This window comes from Stigmatopora nigra, chromosome 10, assembly GCF_051989575.1.
Source record: "Stigmatopora nigra isolate UIUO_SnigA chromosome 10, RoL_Snig_1.1, whole genome shotgun sequence".
NCBI classification, from domain to species: Eukaryota; Metazoa; Chordata; class Actinopteri; order Syngnathiformes; family Syngnathidae; genus Stigmatopora; species Stigmatopora nigra.
The window spans coordinates 13,990,001-14,012,500 of NC_135517.1; the positions used below are offsets into that span (position 1 = coordinate 13,990,001).

The 22,500-nt window shown below is 39.2% G+C and overlaps 1 protein-coding gene across 2 annotated transcripts in view; it reads left to right on the forward strand.

Annotated features, from left to right (window-relative positions):
* Positions 1 to 22,500, forward strand: part of atp2b2 (ATPase plasma membrane Ca2+ transporting 2) — a 102,375-nt gene that overhangs the window by 1,205 nt on the left and 78,670 nt on the right. The window contains exon 1 of one of the 2 annotated variants that reach the window (XM_077727041.1): positions 16,811 to 17,010. The exons of the other annotated variant lie outside the window; for it this stretch is intronic. The gene's annotated coding sequence lies outside the window, so the exon portion shown is untranslated. Of the gene's footprint in view, positions 1 to 16,810; positions 17,011 to 22,500 lie in introns of those variants that run through there. 2 annotated transcript variants of the gene reach the window in all.

Consider the following 22,500-nt stretch of genomic DNA (forward strand, 5'->3'; position numbering starts at 1 on the left):
ACCCGAATTAAATAATGAATAAAGTAATTTATTTACTCTCTTTGAAGTTTCAAATTTGAAAGACAAAAGATGTGTTAGTTATCATAATAATTATCGATGAGGACTTATTTTTCTTTTTTAATAGTGATAAAAATGTTTGTCCTATTGCCCAGCCCGACACAGAGGCCTTTTGGAGTTCATCATTTTTCAGAGTGTTGGAATATGATGCTTGATCCGTGCCATCTGTCAAATAACGATGCCAAAGAAAGACAGTATTTTCTTTAAATTGCTTGGCACCAAGAAACCAATTTCTGGATGTTGTGATGATGTTATACTCTGTTTCCTTTCTATACTGTTTGTGAGATGCCATGCAGTCTTCTCAGATTTTCAACAATTTTATGATGAAATGACATTATAGTACGTATGAAACCTTGCCTTCTTATCCCACCCATACAAAGTGACAAAATCTCAAATATTTCTCCTTTACTCCAATTTAGTGTTGCCTTTGTAAGTATTCAGTTTAAGAAGTATAAAATTTGTTTTTTTCCCCATCTACACTGCTAAATAATTATACTTGCTTTTTTTAAAAAAAAAATCTTTTTTTTTCTTGCCCAGTAGGGCAGAGGGTTTAGATTTGGGTGTGTTGTCATTTATTTAGTTACCTATTTTGCCAACTCTGGATCTGTGTAGTAGCCCTTTGAGTCCTTACTCAGATTAAAAGCATTGAAAATGATTGTGATCTAACTAGTTGAAACTGCATTTGGCAGCTGAGGTCTTATGAGTTTTTGTAGGCATTATATTTTATTTCATTTCTTTGCAAACCAAACACCCATAGAAAAGTGTGTCCCAGAGCTGCCAACGTCTCCGGAATTTCCGGAGCTCAAACAACACCAACTCCGGGATCCCGGACAACCTCCCTAAACTCCTGAAATAAAATAAAAAAAAAAGTCATTTGTTTTGATGCAACATTTTCAGAAAAGTACTGAATTTCCAATTTAAATGCGTCGAAATTCACAACATTAATATGGCTTCCGCAACTTACTTACAGATTTGATTCCACTATTCTGTAAACGGAATGAATTCGGTAACACGAGTGCATTGTGAATCATCCGAGTTACAAGTTCTGACAAATGATTCATCTGTGCGACTTTCTTAGTTAGCCTCTTTCGCTTTTCCATTTTTTTCAAACCAATCCCATCATTTCCTGGGTTGTTCTAAAGGCAGTAGGCGTACACAGCACTAGTAAGTCTTGCCTGCTCGGGTTAAGCGCAAAATGGATAGCAATTTGGATGAAACTTGTAATAAGAAGGGTTTCTTATTACACGCAGAAGTTTATTGGTTTGTATCCGACAAAATATCTCTTGTTTAAGCCGTCTCCTAAAGTACCGTCATTTTCACATTGCACAAAATGCATGTGCAACTTCAGCGTGTGACACATGGTGGAATTACTGACTGTAAAACATTTAAAAGGACCTAAAAACAAAGACAGAATATTAATTTGATCATGCTGTACTTTTTATAAGTGTGCAAAATTGTAATATTTCAATTAATGTAAAAAATGATAACTGTTTGATTTAAAATGACCTACGTAATTTTTATTTTTTTACATTTCATATCGATTTTGCATGAATTTCATTCACTCCGGAAAATCTCCGGAAATGGGACAAAGGTATTCCTGAGAATGAGGTCGATGGAAGTTGGCAGCTCTGCTTTTCCGTTGAAACAGCCAAATAAAATGGTGCCAATTGGGATTCTTTAATGAAGTTTTTAGTGTCCCGTCATGAAGTTTTATACTATCATAAAATATGTGGTTAAAATAGAGTAGATCCAACTTAAAGTATGTTTTTTTGCCCTGTATGCTTGCAGGCTGCTGTTGCCAATAAGTAGACTGAAGTGTAATCAGCATGCACACCTTTTATTAGTAATGCATAATGAACTTGCCATTTTCTTGCGTGTGTCTGAAGGAGTGAACGGAAAAATGCTGTTCAGTCAATGGAAATGGCCCCTGAGAGTAAATAACTTGACCATGCTAATGCTGTGGCAACACAGCGGCCATTAAAGATACAATCAAGGACCCCATGCACTCACTGCACCGTGCTGAAAGCCCGTTAGAGGAGCCAAAACCAAAGCTGCCCCAGTTGAAACGTCCTCTAGGTCGACTAATTCTATGCTGCCTCACCTGCAGTGTGATTCTAAAACAGCACTTAGCATGCGAGTTGACTCGGGTCACTCCTTGTTAATTTGTTGTTTCTAATGACTACAGAAGCAAAAAAGTACAGTATATGTAGTATGAAGGTGCCAGTATGGAAATATATATATGAGGATGATATTGCTGTAATTCATACTTATTGCCCAAATCATTAGGTACAGCACTCATAGTACTCAAAATGAAATATACTGCGCAAAGTATATTGTAAACTGCTATTGTTAGTGTTATCTTCACCAGTGTACCTACATTTATGTATGGAAAAAAAATTCCTTCAATCAAAAAAGCAAAGTAGTAAAATATATATTTCAGAATCTGAGCTTTTTTTGTATTATATTTGATTTGTAATGTTCTGAATATCCTTTTCAAGATCTTCCATCTGATCTGTTTACCTTGCTGTACATGATTCTTTTTTACTATATTTATTCGAATATAAATCACATTTGTCTGACAAAAATGATGACTGAATCGAGGGTACGGCTTAAATACGCATAAAAAGACGACGTGCACGAAACTGCAAGGTGACAAAGACGAAACGTCATAACGAAAGACAATGCGGTGCGGTAGCCTATCCCAGCTGACTCCGGGCCAAAGGCGGGGGACACCCTGAATCAATGGCCAGCTGATCGCAGGAGACGGACAACCATGCTCACTCACCCATTCCTAGAGGCAATTTACTGTCCAATCAGCCTACCATACATGTCTTTAGAATGTGGGAGGAAACCCACGCAGGCCCGGGAGAAATGCAATCTCCACACAGGTTGAGCGACCTGGATTCGAACCCAGGACTCCAAAGTTGTGAGGCCGACCCACTAACCACATGCCCGCCAGGCTGCTTTTTATATATCGGGTCATGTGTCAAAGGTTTGAATCAGAAAAATGCGGTTGCGGCACACAATATGACAAAAAAGGCCTTTTGGCTCCATGAAGTATATAGGCTCAAGTGTTAAAAATACATTTAGCGTTTGTTATGAACAGGCAGGTATTAGCTTGTCAAGGTGTGAAACGATAACGAAAGCTCTGCTTTTCGTGAGGTCAGCCATCAAATTGTCACGCTACTGGACCTTTGTGTTGTGTAATTGATTTATCATCAGTGTTTTTGCAGTGATGGACATTTTTTCCTGAAAAAAAAAATTAAATATGCTAGGAACAGCTCGCATATAACTGTATTGAACAATGTGTATCGTGATGGGTGTGTAACATACTACGTGCTGTCCCTGGCATATTTCATATTTTTTTTCAGCATGCAATGTCCATCATATCAAAATGCGTGCTGTTCCTAGCATATTTCAACTGCATTTCTCTTGGTCGAAGAGTCCATTAGATGCAAGTATGATACATTACAAAAAGCTCAATTTCGAGGCTATTCTCAAGTATGTTTTAACTGTAGGCTTTCAGCCTCCATTTAAGCGAATTTATATCCAATATGGGTGATTTGTAAAAATATGTAGTTTTATACATGTTTGAATTTTTTGAATAAGTAACAAAAGAGAAAAATACCTGAAAAAAGAGAAGGATACTTGATTCTGGCATAAAAAAACTGAAAAAATATATCATGGTTAGTACTTAGACCATAAATTTAACATGGCAAGGCACATTTTTTGAAAACTTTGACTATTTTTATGGAGTAAACTCAAGATAAATGACCTCCTGACCTGTTCAATCACAGTTCTGGAAAAAATAAGTCAACCAAAAGAGCTAATAATAAATAATTTAAAAAAAAATCCAGTTTACTCCCGCATCCCAAAAACATGCATGGTAGGCTGGTCGTACCCCCTAGATAGACGGTGGGTGTAAGCGTGAAGGGTTGTTAGTCTCCTTGTGCCCTGCAATTGGCTGGCAACCAATTCTGGATTTGCCCAGATTGATACCCATAATTGATACCGAAAACTATACCAAGTCACACCAATTTGCAACAAAATAGAAGAAAAAAATGAAATCAAAACATCTTAACCACTTATCTGTTTATCTAACCAACCTATCCTCCTCTATCCGTTACCAATCTACTCAGTTCCAATCAATAGATGGGCCACACTTTATTGTGTTTCTATCAATGTTTGGTTCAAAAACAATTTTAAAGTATGCTTTATCTTATGTGTGAGAGCACATATTATTTAATGTTTGGTGAATTCTGCTATTTTTGTCTGTGATTTCACTGGTTTTACTGGCGTCACCAGGTATTAGCACAGTAAAAGCAGAGTTTCTAAAATCTTTTTTATACTGAGGACAGCTTGTGTTGAGATTTGTCAAATCAAGTGTTGATTTTTTTATGAATACTTGTCTGATATGTGTAAATCAAAGTACGATTCAATCTATTTTACCGTTTGTGCATGTTTACCTAATTTATCTCTCTGTGTTTCCCTTACTACAATAGAGTTTGATAGTCCAGATTGTTTATTCTTTATTCTTTAGTTAGTTTTTTGTGTGTCACTTGGGTTATTGGCATGTAAATGCTTGAGGCTGGCCTAATGACTGCGAGAAAAACTGCCAAGCCCACTCACACTTGTGAGGACCCTCACTGAGGTCAAACTGAGCTTTCTCCAATTCTAGATAATAATTTGTCACGTGCTTATTCTCACCACGTCTTGGTCTCATCTGCATCCTTTCAGTATTTCCCCCTAGAGCTGAACCCGCTCACAGATTCGGGCTACCTTGTCACCTCCCTCACTTCTCTGCAGTGCATCCTCCGTCTCCTCGTTCATCTCATCGCCACACAAACCCTTGTCTTTTATTCTTCTTTAAAGCATCTTTCCTTTCTTATTGTTCTTCTTATTCTTCGTGTGTCTGTGGTTTGTTTTTTGTTTTTTCCACTGTGCTTTTTTTTGTTTTCTCTTCTTTTTTCTCCTCTTAACACACTGTCTCCCTTTCATGTGGGATCATCGCCATGAGAAATCGCTATTTCATCCTAGTCCTGCTCCCTCCTTTCTCTCCTCCTCCTTTTCTCCACTGATGAGCTATGCTGTTCCCAGGGAGCTGATGTCCTTGGTGTGACCGTGAATGATGTAGCATTTAAGTGAGAGAGAGAAAGAGAGAGAGAAAGAGAGAGAGAAAGAGAGAGAGAGAAAGAGAGAGAGAAAGAGAGAGAGAGAGATGCCTGCGCTAGAGCTCTGCAGTGCCATGCACGTTTTTTTTGTTTGTTTTGATTTAGCCTCGTGTTGCTCGGTGCAAATGTTGAAATTGGATAGGATATAGCAAACAAGAACCAAATGTCCAAATCAAACTTCAACCGTAGTTGATTTAGACTCTTGAATTTCACCTAATTTGATGCATCTTGTATTTTATTTATTCTGTGAACCGCTGACAGGGGAAAAGAGGGATATGGAAGGAAAATTGTGTTGACCATTTTAAGTATTGAAATAAAACATCAATCTACATCCACAGAAGAAGACAAAATGCTAAGCTTCTGTTACAATTGGCCTGCTTTTATGATTTTACACCTATTAAACACTTAAATGTCATGCACACGCTTTCATGTTTTCAATGGTGTCGACAAGTGTCAAGGATTTTTGTAACTTTCAAGAGACTTATGCAACTCAGCATCTTTTGCCGCTCATGCTCTCTCCCCCCCCCCTCTCTCTGTCTCTCTCATCCACTTCTCTCACCCCCTAACTCTCTCAACACCCCACCCACAACCCCCCAACTCTCTACTCCAGGGGTAGGCAAACTATTTCACAAAGAGCCGCAGTGGGTGCAGGCTTTGGTTTCAACCTCTAAAGTGGAAACCTTTCCACAAATCCAGTATCTGAGAAGTGCAATCAGTGGATAGCAGTCAGGTGCTTCTTGTTTTAGCAGAAACCCCATTTGATAATCTGTCTGTGCTGGATCGGTTAGAAAAAAACAACCTGCACCCACAGCGACCCTTGAGGTTTCACCAACTCTACTCTATTCACACATGGATACATTGTCAAATGTGGCTTACATTTTTGTAGATTGATACAGGTAATTAGCCACATCTCTTTGTGGTTTGTAGTCCAGTGTGGTTTATACATGAATAAATCATATTTTCTAGTCAAATTTTATACCTGTCAACTTGTACATTTTATACGTATTTTATACGTTTTTTTACCATTTCAAATCATGTACGCCTTACACCGACTTGTATGGGGGAAAAAAATTATCGCCAATATTTATGAAAACCGATTTCAACAAGACCGTTTTGGCTAAAATCCATATAGTCTCGTAGGCTGGTAGCCAACGACGCTACTGTCATCGATCGTTACTATTGTCACGGTATACCAGCAAAAAATATCCTCAATCATATGTATTCTTTTAGCGGTGCGTACGGCAATAACGATAAAAGATGACATGCGTAGATATACATAGAGTAAATATCGTGGAAGCAAGCATGGAGGAGGCACCTAGTAAAAAACGAGTTACCGCGAGTAAACATGCATCGTACGGTGTTTCTAAGGTTTTTTGTGGATTTGTACGGGGAATCATAATCATTAATAAGGGCAGTTATCGGCAGAGGTTGACAGTTATGAAATTTTGACCTAAATTCCGCTCTTAAAACCATCATTTATGGCAATATGCCTGGGGAAATAATATACAGAATCATACGTATGCACTACTTTGTGCTGAATTATCTTGAACGTGTACAACACTTGGAGCATTTATATAAACAATAAGCCTGCATTAGCAATTAAAACCAAACACGTCATGTTACTGTCAAATTTGAACTACTTGTAAATCATCTACCGATTTAAAACCAATCCAATTAGAGTAGCATTAACGTGAAAGTAATGTCCATTTAGCTTTGACTAACAAGGATACAAAGTACACAATTCTCATCAATTTGTCTTTAGTCTTTTGCTCATTATTCATTTACCGTTTTTAATCCCATAAAATTTGCCTTAAAATTGTTGAAAATTTCTTGCATATAAGCTGCTCCCGATTCACAGTTTTCACCTCCATATTCATGGTTTTAATAGGAGCACAAATGTGTTACTTTGAAGGGAAAATCTTAAGAAAAATCATGGCACGTGGTATTTCTGAGATACTGTATAAATCGAAAGCACATTATTAGGGTCAATATCATAAGAAACCTAGTAATTCATCCAGTAATGGTTGTTTTTTTATTGCAAAACAGAAAATAACCAACAAATAGGAAATGTTACTTTGATGACATCTACTGGTGAAAAACAGTATAGGAAGTCTTATGCGCATATACCCTTGATTCAGTCATCATTTTTTTTTGTTACAAATACGGCTTGTATGCGAGCAAATACGGTCTACACATTAGTTTGTCTTATTTGAACACAAATGGACTGTGGGGGGGGGGGGGGACTGTGATTTTCCCTTAAATGACCCTCAGGGTTAGAACATCTGTCCTTAATTCACAGGTTTTGACAGTTTACAAAATTGATTCATATTGCCTGGATATAGGACTTTATGGAAAAGTGGCATGTTGAACTGCTCAGGAACTATTAACAATGCTTTGAAAACATGACCTCAGATTTAATATGTTTTGGAATTGAACTTTTAATAGTCCAATTCTTATGAAATACAGAATTAGCCTACATTCTGTACTACTTACAGTGTGTGCTTGTGTGTGTGTGTGTGTGTGTGTGTGTGTGAGTGTGTGTGTGTGTTCCCGCGTATGAGTACTGCTCCATGTAGTCTATGTGAGCTAAGATTATTTTTACAGTGCCAGGCAGATCAGTTGCATAGCAACAGCTGCTTTTGAGAGCAGGAAAACGTTTCAGCAGTGGAATGTGCACAACAGTGCAATAAGATATGGCAGGACGCGTAAACTAAAGTTTTCTCTATTAAATATTTTCACTAGAATTTAGCTGGAAATTGTATGGGACTAAATATATGTTCTAGATACACAATTCAAACATAGTATATGATGCAATGCCTGCTGAAAAATCTGCACACGCTTGGCATTTGAGCTTCACAAGGCAGTCACCTGAAATGGTTTTCACTTCACACGTTTGCCCTATCATGGTTATCCAAAGCAATTTCTTGCAGCATCAATGAAGTCAGGACCATCATTTGTGTTGCATTGAATAACCTTAACCCTGTCCAAACATTTAGCCTGCCCACCAACTTTCTTAAAGCAATGTCAAACTGCATAGTAATGAACATTTCTAATCCCCCCACTACATGACAGTCATTTGCATGTAGGCATTTTATGCATAATCAATACTGTTTATTACTATTCACAGTGTCAGAATGGGGAAGCAAGGTGATATAAGTGACTTTGAACGTGACATGGCTTTTGGTTCCAGGAATGTTGCCCTGGGTGCTTTAGAAAATTACGATCGACTGAGAGTATTATATTTACTACTAAGAATATGCACAACTTTGTGTAGGGTTTTCCAAGAATTGTCCGAAATAGAGCTAACATGCCTCAGGCGACAGTTCTAGAATGATTTTTTTTTTTTTGGTTTAGGCCAAAGGTTAGGGGACAATGGATAGGTTGGTTCAAGCTGACAGGAGATGTTCTTCTACAAACCTCTGGTGAAAGGAGTGTTTTTTATTTTTTTTATAACTTTTACTAGTCTGTTATAGTAATTGTGCCTCCATTTTAAATTTGTTTTATGGTAAAAATGTACTGGGAACCACTGTTTTTCATTGAGTCATATGCCCTCTGCTGGAACCCGTGCTACTGAATATGGCATTGCTTTCAACTATGCAGAGGCAAACATTATTTTAATAGTAAAATTTTAATATTTTTGGATATGTATGAATGATTACTTGATCATTTATTTTTGAATACTCTTTAATTCTATTCTTTACCTGGTCTGTTAAAAGCTGTGATAGTAGGACTTTTGCCATGACATTTTGGTGTTCAATACTTTAGATTTTTTTTGGTTTTGTTTGTTACTTTGCCAATTTTGGCACAGGTTTGTGGCATGTTGGGTACTTTCTTTCACAATCAACCCATAGAAAGAGTCTATTGCTGATCGTTGTTACCCATCATTATTTCACACAGGAGCTGACATGGCAGTAATCAAATTTTAGGATGCCCCTGGGAGATAATGTATGTCATTATTCAGTACTGCCATTTTGTAATTTACTCTTGGTTAGTACAGTGGGCAGCGAGGGTTTTCAGCAGAGAATGTGCTGTTTACCTGATTGCTCAATATATTTCTATTCAGCCGCTTCAAAAGACAATTTTCCTTTGCTGTTGTCATTTTGGTAGTTGGGGTAGGATTTTATTGGAGTTTATTGGCTTTCTGTTGTGTTATTTCTATTTAAATCAATTGGCTTGTGTACTTTGAATGCTGCAGAGTAGAATTTGTACACTGCCGCTTGCTTTATATTTTATTGAGTCACCATATCTTTATCAGTGTGTTCTCTCTATTTTCATCTGAAAAAAAAACAGTCAGTTCCTTCAGCGATTATTATCTTATGAGTACTAAATCTAGTTTTTTTTTTACCTTTTCTTGAGTTAGAGTACTAATTCCACTTTGTGTCCGTTAATGTCTATTATTGTTTTTTAAAAACCGTACATGTGTAGACTGCATTCTGAACTGGTCACCATCTGCATATACAGTAATCCCTTGAATATCGCGGATAATGTATACCAGACACGGCGCCCACCAATAAAAAAAATTACGAAGTAGGATCACCTCTTTTATTAGTACCATGCAAGTGTTCTCGTGTCTTTTCAAAAATACAAGTACAATTATCAAGAAGTGTATGTATTTAATATTACATTATGTAATGTAATGTATTGATATCTAAATATAATTCATACATTTTGAAAGAGAAAATACTTTAAGTACTTTACTCAGAATAAAGATAGTTCCTCTCCGTGACCGGACGTTTGGCCGCTGGTCTTTTGGTCGCCAGTCTTTTGGTCGCCGGTCTTTTGGTCGCCGGTCTTTTGGTCGCCAGTCTTTTGTTCGCTGGTGTTTTGGTCGCCGGTGTTTTGGTCGCCGGTCTTTTGGTCGCCAGTCTTTTGGTCGCCAGTCTTTTGGTCGCTGGTGTTTTGGTCGCCGGTCTTTTGGTCGCCGGTCTTTTGGTCGCCAGTCTTTTGGTCGCCAGTCTTTTGGTCGCTGGTGTTTTGGTCGCCGGTCTTTTGGTCGCCGGTCTTTTGGTCGCCGGTCTTTTGGTCGCCGGTCTTTTGGTCGCCGGTCTTTTGGTCGCCGGTCTTTTGGTCGCCGGTCTTTTGTTCGCCGGTCTTTTGGTCCCCGGTCTTTTGGTCGCCGGTCTTTTGGTCGCCGGTCTTTTGGTCGCCGGTTTCTTGGTCGCCGTTAGGGTTAGGTCAGAGTCCAAGTCCTCTTCGTCAGATTCGAGAGGCATTGGAGCATCGATGGAATCTTTAGATGTCGCCGTAGGGGCAGAAGGAGGAGCTTCTTTCTGGAAGTGGTTTTCGGCGCCCAAGGAACATGGTGACCGCCGTTTTTTTTCTAGTACAAATTTGCTGTTGTACAAGGACATGTCACTGTCAAGACGATTGCCAAATTTATTAGCTCTGACCATGCTGTCATTAAGCTTCTGGACCCATTGTTGCAAACTGCGTGCCATATTGAAGGTCTCTTGCAGATTTCTTAAAGGAACACCACTTTCTTTAGCCTCATCAGTCAGGTCCTCATCTGTTGGGCTGCATGGGAGTGAGCGGTTCTCGAGCAGTGTTGACATCCTTCATGACTGTGTCTACAGCGTAAATCACTCATAATGCTGGTTAATATTTTTCTTCCTAATGGTTACCGATTGCTTGGTGTCCTTGGAAAATTAGATTTTTGGTATTTTCCGAATGTTCGCTTTTTTCTTTCTTGGTATAACACACAATAGATTCATTTATTCCACAATGCCATGCTACACCTTTAGCACATGTAGCAATGTCACTTTTTCAGTCACTGTCATCATGTGTCATTTTCTTTCATGGGCTCATTGGATGCCAACTTTTTGCCTTCAGATCGCCACTGATTGTCAACTGAAACCAGACTGTCAGCGATCTGTGATGAAGTCAGACAAATGTACCAATACACTGACAGTGATTTGGGTTGATAGTTAATCGTCATCAGACTATTAGAGCTTTATCGGGACTTTTAAATGGTAAAATTCAAGATGGAAAGATAACAGGGGATGAAAACAAATGTTGTAGTTAATACTCATAGGTTCTCATGTCCTACTGAATCAATTTCACTGATTCATAACATGCAACATTTTACAAATATCCTAACAATTCCAGTCATTGCAAAACCAAAGCCTGCTTGGATTTGATTTAATTTTGTTGTATTGATTTTTTCCTAATGTACAGGCAAGAAGATCATGTGGGAAAATAATAGTTTTATCATTTGTGTCATTACATTGTCATTCATGTTTTTTACATTTCTCATTTATCATGTCATTTTTCAACTTACACTTTGAATGGAAAGGTATTGAACACCTTGCAGGCATTTCTTCCAAGTGTAATTAACCTCAATGTACAGTTTACGTTGCATTTGACTGCCTATCCTGTGAATGATGCAAACTTTAAGCCACGTGTGCTTTAATTTACCAATGTGTGCGTTTGTGTTTATCTTACGCCTTTGGGTTAAGGAGTCTTCCATACCCCTTACCCGTCACAATCCTAACTGTTGTGTGAGAAACTTACAATGAGTCAGTTAAATCTACAAGCGAGAAAAAGGTTCCACCTCTGGGAGCCATCTCATTAACGTCACACACGTGCAATACTCACCCGAGCAATTCATTTTTCCAAAAGCACTCAGGAGGTGGTCTGAGATTTTTATGTAATTAATAAGGCTAATGGTTATTGACTGATGGCTAGTAGAGATCACAGTGTTGGAGATTCATCCACAAGATGAACTCAGCACTTGAAGAGACTATTCTGCATGTCTTCGGGATGTGGGAGGAAACCGGTGTCCCTGGAGAAAATCCACGCAATCCCGGGAAAAACATGCAGACTCCACACAATGAGGACTTTACCTCATTTATTAATGTACAACTGAATAATAATGCATTGGTGGCTGGATGCCCTGTATTTCGTCCATCGTGGAGGAAAAGGCATTTATTTGGACAGCATGGGTAAAACGAATTTGGCTTCCCGGGAATTGCTGTGACGTAATATAAGGTGAACATCCAAGCAGCAACATGGCAGACTCCAACATGGCAGCCCAAATTAATAATGAATCGTTGGATATTTTGGACCTTTCGGACCAAATCTACTTGTTTTATGATGAAAGGGATATTGTGGAGGAGTTTGCTTTTCACCTAGATGAGTTTGGGGTTGAACCGCATCTTTTTTAACCGACAGATGACACGAATGATGATGAAAACCTATTATTTGACATGCAAGTCGAGGCAGATGGGAAGGACAATACACAATGCCTCCAAGGTTTGGACTATTGTTCAGTGTTTTGGAATATGATATAGTAAACAATAGGGCCTTTAGGCCTTATTGAAAAGGATTGACATGCATTTTGTTGATGTATGACTCATGTGAAGTACATGAGTAGCGTATTTTCTCGCAATAAGCCATACCCTTAAAATTCCCTTAAAATCATTGAATTTTTTCAATTTCTATCGTATAAGGCAACCTCTGATTCAAAATGTTCATCTCCATATTCATGGTGCTAATAGGGAGTGAATATGTGTTACTCTGAAGGGAAAATCTTAGGGAAATGTATGAGCGTCTGCTGGATTGCAGGCTGTTGCCTGCACGTAGACAAATTCAAAAATGAAGTAACATTATAACCAGGAGTAGCAGTACAACCAGGAAGTGTGTCCGTAGCGGTCTACTTCATCATCCCTAGGTCAGATGGCGGCGCCCTGAGCGAGGCACAAGTAAGAGAGTTTTCTCATGTTTTATACAAGATACTCTTTTTTTCTTGAATTTAATTCATAGATGATAGGTATTCCCAAATGCACGCACAAATGAAACAGATATCTGACTCATAACCGGTGTCTTGAAAGAGAGAATCGATCCTGATTTGTTCTCGTCCTAGATCATTCTGCCGTCAGCCTACTCTCTCTTGCATTTTATTTACATAAAATTGTTCATCATGCATCTCAGTTCTCAAAAAAATTAAAGGTCTGCAGGATCTTCCCGAGAGAGCTACGGTGAGCCAGACATGAAGAAGTTGATGTTTTTACTAACAATTAAAGTCCTCCGTATCTTCCCAATGGAGTTCGATGTGAACCACTCTCAGAAGTCGATGTTTCCCAAAACAATTGAAAGTCCTCCGAATCCCAAGGGAGCTCTCGATTTTTTGGTGTGGACAATAGTTTTGAGAAGTCCATCTTCAGGGGTGAGTGACCTTCCAGTTGTTTATCACGGTTGCAAGCAGATGTACTAAAAATTACTTTTTTAATATTAATAAGCTAAGTAAAGCAGAGCGTTGTTCATTGCAAGCAAATATATAATAATGTAACATTAATAAACCTAAATAAAGCAAAGTATTCTTCATTGGAAGCAAATATATAATTATGTAACATTAATATCCCTAACAATAGATGTCGAAATAACTTTTGTTTTGTATTTTATTTGTTTATCTTTTCTCTATTTTGAAATAAATCTGCCGCATTGTCTCACTTTATAGCGTTTCTTCTTTGTTACTTTGCAGTTTCTTGCATGTCAAGTCTAATTTGTGCACATATAAGCCGCACCCTTGATTTAGTCATCATTTTTTTCGACAAATACGGCGTATATGCGAGTAACTACGGTAATGGATGTCATTAACATGTGGCCGGAGCCATGTGTGGAGGAGCCGTACATCACCGCCCCACGGCATGGTGCACACCTTGTATGACGTCACACTCTAGTGCAGAAATTTTTGTAGTGCAGTAAGGTGAGCACATTTTAAATGTCAAATTGTGTCAAAACTCCTTGATGGATTGCAACTTAAGTCTGCTCAAATACCTGCCGCACTAGGTTGTGTGTCCTCTCTTGCTCTTTGTCACAGCTTTTTGGTGCACTGCAGCTCTGGAATCTTTCAGACTGCACTGCATTGGTATTCAAAGCTTGCATCTGATCCCCATCACTGCTCTCATTCCTTCTCTCTCTTTCTCTGTCTCTCTCTGTAGGTCATTCTCTCATTTCTACCATGACCAACTTAAACAGTCTTAACAGCTGTTCTGTAAAACTAACAATCTGTTTGAATCCCTTACAGAGAAAAACATGACTGAAAATACAGTTGGTTCTGTGTGTTGCAACTTCCTGAAACTGGCTGAAACTCAGAGAATGCTTTATGTTGTACCCTACTATATTACTAGCTTAGAGCTGCATCAAAGAAATATCTTTCAGTTTGGATTGATGCCAATGAATTAGAGGACTTGTGTTTGCATTGTATTTTATTAGGTCTTCGAAAAGAAAAAAATCATAGATTTTGCCCTTCATCAGAATGCCGAAATGTCTTTGGCTGTTATGATGCACGGGCTAAGGGGCCCACCTGCTTCGATAAGTTTGTTATTGCGCGTGTTTTGATAATCTATTTGCGTAAGGAACCCATGAATGGGTCACACAAGAATGCTTTAAGTGGAAGTTTGGGGAAATTCCCACTTCTCTGACTCGCATACAAACACATAACTATCTTGCACACCGACACAGATTCACTGATGGGTCTCCTGAGTTGCGTGGACAAACGCACTAAACTTCTCTGACAATTAACCAAATCCCTGATCTGTTGACCGTGCATGTTAGCCAAGTCTCTTGAATCAAAAAAGGTTGAAAACCCATTTACATTGTTCTCCCCATTTTACGAACAAATAGTACACTAAACACTTGGTTCTACAAATCGCATACACTCAACAATGTAACGGTTACTTGTAATGCCTTGTACAGAGTTATGTAATGCGAGAAATTCTAATAATTACCTGAATTAATCACTCAAATTTGATTTTACTGATGCTGAAGTAGCCTTGAAGATCCTTGAACCACTCCATGTCAGTGACAGTTGTACAAATATCTACTTTGTACGCCAATGACCTATCATGTACCCATCAAGTTATAACGTCGGCAAGCAAGGCATAATGGGGGGGGGGGGGGGGGGGTATATTGGGGAAGAATAAAGTACAAAAACTGCTTCCAAATGACCATCGACTAAGTACGAAAGAGGCACCTTTTCTTCACACATACAATATTGTCTTTTTAAGATGAATGAGACCCGTCGGACGTATTAATGGTGGCTGTTGTACCGACAAAGCCTCTCCACTTTCAAAACAGCAGCGGCGGCAGTTACTCATGGTGCCTTGACTTATGTCCTCTCCGGGTCACCATAGTGAGGTTGGCCGGGTACAAAGCCATGTCTCCAAAATTGCCCCCGGGCAATACTGCCCACCAACATTCCTTATTGGAAGTGGGAAAATTGATTTAAAAAAAAAAAAAAAATGGGGCCCAAATTAAAAAAATCGAGCATGGTAACATTGTAGAGCCGTTAATTTGCAATTGTTGGCTAACAACCCCCTTCAAATCGGATGTACGGTGTTGTCTCCATTTTGTCCTATGTTAACGGACAAACATACTACCCTACACATTAATGCACACACACACACATTTTCAGACATAGTAAAATGTATAGATAAGCATATGGCCCGTTTAAGATCTCACCATGTTTAATCATGTTTTTTTGGTGAAGATTGATCACTGTTATCAGACAATAAACCTCATTACAATATGTATGATAAAGACCAATGTAGAGACACAAGCATCCAAACTCTCCAACTATTTGACTGTGTTAATAATGGTGAGTAAAAAAAGAAAGATTGTTATACATTTCTAACAACGTCAAACATTGCATTATTGTATTCCTTTTTTTAGGTACAGGTTAACTTCTATACAATATTATTTTCTTTATTTTCTTTAGTTATAAGCCATTGCACTTCATTGCACATTATATGGTGTGGTAATACCTCATAAGAATAACATACATGGTGTAAACATGTCATATATACACCTGTCAACCTCGACCAATTGCTCTTATATTTAATGATTGCAATTTTACTTATTGAATGACAATAGGCCATACAAATGCAATGCGGGACATAGTATTTACTCACATAGGGCACACTTAAAAGTCTAAAAATTTCCCCAAAGTGGACAGAGTGCACAATCCGTATGATGCTGAGCGCTTGACTGTATTGGTACCGTATTTTCACACCTATAAAAAGCACCGCCTTAAAGGACCCAGTCTCAGTTGCAAGTGTATTTTCAGATTTTTGCCAATACATAGGGCACTTAGTTTTAAAGGATGCACTGCTTTGGTTGTACTAGCATGACACACAGCGTAGAACACAGCGTATGTTTTAAAAAGGGCAACTGGAGCAAAACTGAGTTTGATTTTGTTTTATTGACGTAATGTGTATTTGTGATATATAAGACAAAGTCTTCAACCACCTACAAATCTGTCAAAGTCCTCACAAGGGTCACATGGATACTGGAGGCTATGCCAACTAACTATAAGCAGTAGATGGAATGAATTGGTTGCAAGCCAATCACAGAGCACACTTAGATGAAGAACCATTCATGCTCACACTCGTACCTGGGGACAATTTAGAATGTTCAACCATGCATGTTTTGGGGATGTGCAAGGAAACATGAAAACATGCATCCATCCTAACACGCACAAACACATGCATACATCACCCCCCTGATGCCTGCCAACATGGTACAGGCTGTGCACTGAGACAGCCCCGACTGAGGTGGCAGAACCGTGAGGGGGAGAGAGTTGCAGATAGCCTCAGTCTCATCACATATACACACTCACACCTACACGCACACACCCACCCACCTACAGTACACACACATTCCCACACATACAACCTACTGCTGCTGCTGCGGTGGTTAGTGCCGCCGACACCGCTGCAGCTGCATGTGCTGGTGCGCTCGCAGGTGGATTTAGGACTGCGGGTGACTGTAACCTTGATGTCATGTAAGTGCTTTTGTGATGTTTTTTTGTGTTGAGTGGCATATATCTATATTTAGTATTACAGTGGGTTGTTCGCATTTTTCCTCATCTATATGCAGTACATGCTTCAATCTGAATTGCAGCTGACTCCAGCTTTTTGTCACCCATTTGAACTAGTAGGAACCAGCATCCCGGTGGTATGCGCCTGGCAAGCTTGCCACCATAACTGGAGGACCACTCTCAGTTTCGCTCTCTGGTGGCAGCTGCTTTAGTAGATAGGTGGATACATAATTAGGCTGCCCATGGAGATTCATTATGGAGGACATCGGAATTGTGGAATGGTTGCATGACCTTTGAACCATATTAAAGGGCCACTGTGGAACTGCGCCCAAATCCATTTTTGCTCACCATTTTATTCAAACATATGACTTCACTAGCGTTTTGATATTCTTTTTGATGGTGTATTGGATTTGTTGAATATCTCAGTACCACAGGGCTTTGTAGCCCAACAGAACAACACCATACTGTATCACAAATCATTTGTCATATTTGGATTATTCCGTGCTACCCCACATTCATACCATGTGGTTGGCATCCCATTAGATGTCCAAAAATTGTCCACTTGTTTTGGAACCTTTCAGTAAAATTAAAGAATTTGTAATGCAAGTGTAATTGTTTTCCTATTTCCTCTAAAACTTGACGCAACTGTTAGTCAATAGTGGATTTTTTAGTTACTGGGCATTACCGAATCAGTCAAATGTATTAAAGGAACCTGGACGTTTCGGTCGATGGACACTTGGTCGACGCACACTTGGTCGACGCACACTTCGTCCCCGGACGTTTGGTCGAACGGACAATTCGTCGCCGGATTCGCTCGCTCTCAAAATTTAGTGGTCTAAGAATGTACTTTAAAAAGAGGTTTAATATTAAAGCAAGGGTGGGCAATTAATTTCACAAAGGGAATTATCCTGTGGCTATAATCTTTGTAATATAATAATTCTATAATAATTGCTAACGTGTCAGGGCGATATTGGCACATAGGGCTCTGTAAATCTAAATATAGCCGTCTAATGTTGATACTTAAGCCTCTCGCAAATGCTGCCTGCGTTCACTTGCTCCTCCAGAGTCAATCACACTAGCTACTTTGATCAGAATAAGTAAACTTCAAAGCATACTCAGTGAAATGCGCTATTTTTTGCCCTGACATGTTTGCAATGTTGATGTGAATGAAAAGGGACAGTCACACTGCACACAAAACATTGATGTAGACATTTTTCCGCAAACAGGCTGTTTTTTTTTATTATTTTTTTAGTTACGATGCAAAGTGATCGACTCTGAGTTTCTGAAGAAAGGGAATGGTTGCGTTTTCTTGTTTTTGGAAAAAAGCTTTTGTGTGAATTGCTGGGATCGGACGAACTTAACTTACTGCTTTATTGTTTGCAGAGAACGCACATTGCACAATAGTACCATTGGCAACTTTTCTAGTGAAGTCTCTTGAGTTTGTGTAGCAGCATTTGACCTCTGTCCATGGTGCTGACTGACCAGTAAAACGATGATTTAGGGAAGCAAGGTATAATTCGGTAATTTCCTATGTAATGCTGATTAATGAATGTTGTTTAATGTCATTTTTCTCCAATGATTGTAGTTTCCTATTCAAACAACAATAAATAAACAAACTAATGGTGAAAAACACATGGCCTTCACGTCATAGTAGCACCTCCGGTCGGTTTGTTGTGCTGTCCATCGAAGAATCTGCCAGTATTGAATAGACAAAATTCCACAGAAAAGCTTAGACAAGTCAGTGTGTGAGGTTAACTCATATTCTGCCATTGACGGTAATAGGGGTCCAATCCATTTTCATTGGGCGATTGGCAGTTAAAGAGCCCATTCATTCACTGCGCTTGTACTTCAACCATAGGTTCCACTTTAAATGGATTGGTTGTCTGGCAAATGCATTTTAACTGCACTTGAGTTTGAGTTAGATTTATTGGATAAAGGGACTATAAAATTTAATGAACATGTACATGTAAATATGTAAGATTATAGCCACAGGTTAATTCCCTTTTTGAGATTAATTTCCCACCCCCGCTTTAATATTAAACCTCTTTAAAGTACACAAAATTTTGAGAGCGAGCAAATCCGGCGACACATTGTCTGTCGCCCAAACGTCCGTTCGACGAACTGTCCATCGACCAAACATCCGTTCGACGTAACGTCCGGAGATGAAGTGTCCGTCGACGAAACGTCCGGTCATGCACATCCATGCCTCCTTGCACTGGTAGTGGGCGGTGAGGTGATGGCTCACGGAGGCGTTGAGGGGCAGGCTGGGTCATTCATTCCTGGAAGAAGGACAAGTCCAAAGATAGGTTTTTCATTCCATTCCGGAAATGTACCAAATTTGTTGCCTTTTCTGGCCTCTCCCTTACTGCTGCTCTATCCACGTCCAATGAAGGAGTTTGAGCACCGCGTCCAGCTTGGGGTTGATCCAGTAGTCTGGTCACTTCATCTGTAGCCCTGGTAGTGCCTTCAATAATCCAATTGAGAGCGTGCCGCCAATGCCCTTCTGACAGATTTGCCAGGACACAATTCTGAGCTCCCTGTTTATCCATTCCGATGAGTTCTGCCTGGACAAAGTAGGTTCTCCTCTCCCTGCTCTCATTTCAGTCAAAAATATTGAAGGACCAGTTCACTTGTTCCATTTTTACTTCAAAGTGAACAATCTCAGCTCGTTAATCAAAGATAAACAAAGATAGATACAAATCCAGGGGGGTGGTAATGGAGCAGCTGTAAAAGCATCTGTCTCTGATGAAGGCAAGCAAGAAAAAAACTTTCCTTCATAAATAGCATTGTGCCATCACATGCTGCATAAATATATTTGTTACAGACAGAAGAATAAACTCCTAGTGTGGGCCCTAGCCCCTTTGACTTGTTTTCTATTGATAACCCTTGATCATACTCATGCCCAAAAAAATGTACGGGAAAAATTGACCAACAAACATGGGATGCTATTCTGACACACATCATAAATCGTGATTTTTGTCTTATTTTTTGATTTCGGACCCTTTTTTGCTGTAGTTATAGATGAATTTGTAACTTAAAGAGTAAAATCAGACTTAATTTAATGTAAACGCTCGGAAAAATAGCACGGCTCACAATTGAATGTTTAAATTACAATGCCATGGCTTTAGCATTGAGAACTGTACAAAGTAAAATTATTATTATTTTTTTTTAATTCAGTTGAAATGATTGGGGCAACTTATTGGGAATAGTTCAGTGAGAAGCCAATTAATGTTTTTTTTTGGTGGTGGCGCAGTTTTTGGCATGTTTGGCAAATGAAGGTTCAGTGACTTCAAACTAGTGGCCTTGTGCAATTCACTTATATCTAGGTTACTCCCCATAGACTTGGTACGGTGTGTGCTACCATTCCGGGTGCACTTAATCCATGTTTTTCTTCCATGCTAACTTGCTGGAATTCTGTCTTGTTTTTTCAATCTTTTGTCAATTCTATTTCCATGTACCTCCATAACAACACATTCCAGATTAAAACTCATGCTTGACACTTCATAAATTCTTCTGCTCTCTATAAGGTCTTTGCAAACAAGTGCAAGCAACACATAGTTGACAATGAAAATGAGAACATGTGTTGAGGGGGCGGTACCTGTCAAATGGGGTGTTACTGGTCATTTTGGGCACTCTTACACCCATACCTAAAGGGAATTTAGAGTGTTCAATCAGCCAATCATGCATGTTTTCTGACTGCCAGAGTACCCAGTGTAAACCCACACAGGCAAGGGGAGAACATGTAATCTCCACAAAGATTGACATGACCTGGATTTTAACCCAGGACCCCATAGCTGTGAGGTCTGCACGCTAACCACTCGCGCCACCGGGCCTCCCACACTGAGTTGGGCATTCCAGTAAATGGTTGTGGAACATTGTTTTAATTGTGGAAATCATCCAACTAACAATTAAGTCTTAATGAATGACTAATTTTGTGACTGAAAAATTAATATCACAATTAATATTTTCCACTTGCATTGAACATTGTGTATAACTTAAAATGCCATGTTATTGACTAAAGTCCGGGGGAGCACATTTACAGGGGTTTATTCAGAGGCTAATTGGAAAATTGTTAAAAAGTGGTTGTCCAGTGACTCATATGTACAACAGAAGTGCTTATCGCATCATTCATTATAGCCCTGCACTCCCTGTGCTCACTGAAGTACTGTGTTTTTGAACCATACTGGACTAGGACTAGAGTCCTTGGATCCTTCTGATTTCTTAGCAGGGTCGGGGCCAGGTTGGTACTCGGATGAGAGACTTCCTGGGAATACCAGCGGTGTAAGCTTTTGTATATTATGTTTCTGAACTATTTTCCAAATAGATAATTTTCAATTACATGATTGACTTGCGGCCATACTATCCTGAAAACGACCGATCTCTTCTGATTTTGGAAGCCAAGCAGAATTGGGTTTGATTAGTACTTTGATTGGAGACTTCCTGAGAATATTAGGTGTGTGAGCTTTTGTATATTATGTGTCTGATCTATTTTTAAACAGCTATTTTTCTTGTGGCCACACTACCCTGGAATGCCTGATCTTGGAAGACAAGCGGGGTTGGGCCTAAATAGTACTTGGATGGGTGACTACCTGGGTATACTAGGTGCTGTTAGTGTCTGAATTTTATGTGTCAGATCTATATTTAATCAGCCGGTTGTTTTACGGCCATGCTATTCTGTATACACCTGTTCTCGTCTGATTTCAGACGCTTAGCAGGGCTAGGCCTGGTTATTACTTGGATGGTGCTGTAATCTTTTGTATATTATATATCGGATCTGTTTTTAAATAGCTAATTTTCCTTTTCTTAGTCAGTTAATGCCCGTACTACCCTGAAAATGCCAAATCTTCTCCGATCTTGGAAGCTTAGTAGGTTTGGACATTGTTAGTACTTGAATGAGAGAATGTATACCAATGTGCTGTAATCTTTTGTATTACGTGTCTGATCTATTTTTAAATGGCTAATTTTCCATTTCTTGGACTTTGTGCCCATACTACCCTGAAAATACCCAATTTTGTTTGATCTCCGAAGCCAAGCAGGGTCAGGCCTGCTTTGTACTTTGATGGGAGACTGCCTTGGCACACTAGGTGTTGTCAGCATTTGTATATTATGTGTTTGATCTATTTTTTAAATAGCTCATTATAAAGCACTTGCTTGTCTTATGGCCATGCTACCCTCAAAACGGCTGATCTCGTCTGACCTCGTGACCTTAGCAGGATTGAGCCTGGTTAGTACTTAAAAGGAAGAGCACCTTGAAATACCAGGTGCTGTAAGCTTTTATATATTATATGTCTGATCTGTTTTTTAGCTAATTTTCAAGCGCACGGTCAGCCTATGGCGATACTACCCGGAAAATGCCTGATCTTGTCTGATCTCGACAGCTAAGCTGGGTAGGGCCTCATTAGTACTTGGATGGGAGTCAGCATATTTTTAAATAGTCAATTTTGTACCACTTGT